This window comes from Athene noctua, unplaced genomic scaffold, assembly GCF_965140245.1.
Source record: "Athene noctua unplaced genomic scaffold, bAthNoc1.hap1.1 HAP1_HAP1_scaffold_511, whole genome shotgun sequence".
Lineage (NCBI taxonomy): Eukaryota > Metazoa > Chordata > Aves > Strigiformes > Strigidae > Athene > Athene noctua.
The window spans coordinates 30,001-32,500 of NW_027437965.1; the positions used below are offsets into that span (position 1 = coordinate 30,001).

The following is a 2,500-nucleotide window of genomic DNA, read 5'->3' on the forward strand; positions in this document are numbered from 1 at the left end:
AAGGCGGGGGGCCAGTGGCGACGGGGAGGACCCCCGTTCCCACGGCGCACGCCCCGCACGCGAGCGGCAGCACGGCACGGTACCGCCGCGGTACCCACCCGCAGACAGCCGCCCGCGCGGGAGGAGGCCGGGGAAGAGGCCCGCGCCTCTCCCCCCCCGACACCTCGGCCCTTCCCCACCGCCGCGCCCGACCCGGCCGGACCGAACCAACGGGCCGCCCGGCCCCGGCGGGACGAGGCTCCGCCAAGCGGGCGTTCCGGGAGCGGGGAGCTTCGGAGCGCTCCCCGAGTCTCCACTTAGGGGGACGAAGGCCCTCGGCCGACACCGACGGGCCTGCGAGGCACCCCAGCCGCGCCGCCGCGGACGCCGCCCGCCCGCCCGCCGAGGCGAGGCGGGGAGGGACGGCGCACCGGCCGGCGATTGATCGTCAAGCGACGCTCAGACAGGCGTAGCCCCGGGAGGAACCCGGGGCCGCAAGTGCGTTCGAAGTGTCGATGATCAATGTGTCCTGCAATTCACATTAATTCTCGCAGCTAGCTGCGTTCTTCATCGACGCACGAGCCGAGTGATCCACCGCTAAGAGTTGTCTGCCTTTCGGCACCGCCCCGCGCGCGCGGAGGGGCCGGGACCGCTCCGCAGAAGCGGCCCCCTTCTCGGACGACGGACCGCCGCCCCACCGACCGACCGACCGCCCCCCTCCGCACGCGCGGAGGGGGCGCGCGACGACCGGCGGGCGACGGTCGCGCCTCGCCTCAGATGACCGTACCGACATCACAACGGAGGGAAGGAAGGGAAGGGTGAAACAAGCTCCGAACGGCAAGGGCCCGGGGAGCCCGCGCTCCCGACCGACCTGGGGAAACAACAAGCACCTTGCTCGCTTCGGAGGCGGCCCAGGCGCCCGGGCTCGGCCCGGCCTCCGCACGGAGGGCCGGCGGCGCGTCCGACCGCGCGCCCGGACCTGCACCCGCCTCTCGCTCGCGCGGAGGGGGGAAACCACAGACGCTGACCGCCGCGCGGGCGACCAGCGGGGGCGTCCCGCTCGCGCCGCGCGCGCCTCCGCGCCGCCCAGCGCCCGCGCGCTGCGACAGCCGGCTCCTTGCCCCCGTGGCCCCGAAACCCCGGCTCTCGCCCCGACGCCGGGAACGCCCGCGCGGCGCCGCCGCCGCACCACACCGGAGACAGGGACGGACGGCCAACCGCCGGAACCCGAGACGGCGACGCGACGCCGCCGCCCGGCGCTCCGCCCGACCGCCGCCCGGCCACCGCACCGCCGCGGCTGCCCTCCCGGAGCCGCCGCCGCCGCTTCTCGTCTCGGCCCCTTCCGCAGGCACGCGCCAGGCAGAAGGCGGACGCCGCTGAGCCGGAGGCGACGCCCCCTCTCCCCGCTTCCGCGCGGAGAACGGGACGGGGAACGCCCCTCGGCCGCCCACCCGCCTCGCCTGACCGAGACCGGGAAAGGCGACTGCGAAGCGACGGGCAGGACCCGGGACGGGACAGGCCACGCGGCCGGCCACCGAGCGACCGCCGGCCGGCACGCCGAGCGGCGGCGCCGCCGCCGCCGCTCGGGCCCGGGGGCTGCGCCGCCCCTCCCCTCAGCCGGGGCGGGAAGGGGTGGGGGTGGCAAGCAAGGAGCACGAAGCCGCAAGCGCGCCGCTGCGCGTCCACGGAGACGCGGCGGCCCGAGCAGGCCGCCCCGCCCGGCGAGACCCCCGACCGTGGGGGAATCGCCATCGCCCCCGACGGCGAGAGAGCCCGCGCTCCCCGCCGGGGGGGGGGGAGGTTCCCCTTCGCGTTTCGAGGGCGAGGCAGGCCGGCTGCGGCCGACCGAACGCCGCCGGTCTCGCCGCCGAGACCGGACCGCGGAGAAGGGGGGGCAGGGGGGACACCCCTCCCCGGCGCGGCCGCCCGAGGGGACAAAAAGCCCACGGCGTGGGCGGCGGCCGCCATGGCCAGGGCCTGCACGAGAGCGACTCCCGCCCCTGGAGGCTCAACCGCCGCACACGGCCGGGGCCCGCCCCTGCGGGTCGCACCGAGCCGCCCGAGTCTTTAAACCTCCGCCCGGCTCCGCGGCCTTCGACCCCCGGGCTCAGCCGAGGGAGGGCCGCGGAGGCGCGGACGCTAGGTACCTGGCCCTGGGGTGAGGGAAACATCCTCAAGGGCCCCGCGGGGGTGCCTCCCCCGCTGCCGCCATCGGGGGAGCGTCCGCCCGCGGGGGCGCGCCCGACATCCGCCACCACCACCACGTCCTCCTGGCCCGGGGCCCGAGGTTTCCCTCAGTATCCCGGCGCTGCGCCCGGGAGGAGAGCCGTGGCTCGGGCCGCCCGCTGGCGCGCGGGACACGGCCCGGCGCGGGAACTCGCCCGCCGGCCCGAGGGCCGGCGCCACGCACCCGAGCCCGGAACGCCCAGAGGCCTCGGCCCTGCACGCGGCCGGCCGGCCCCCCGGCGGGCTTGCTCCGCAGCAAGCCCGCCACGGTGCGGGCAGGAAGGATCGGGGGAGA

The 2,500-nt window shown here is 78.0% G+C and overlaps 1 non-coding gene across 1 annotated transcript; it reads right to left on the reverse strand.

Annotated features, from left to right (window-relative positions):
• Positions 1–432: 432 nt before the first annotated feature.
• Positions 433–585, reverse strand: LOC141955741 (5.8S ribosomal RNA). Its single transcript, XR_012632723.1, has one exon. It is a non-coding gene; the product is annotated as a 5.8S ribosomal RNA (ribosomal RNA).
• Positions 586–2,500: the final 1,915 nt, after the last annotated feature.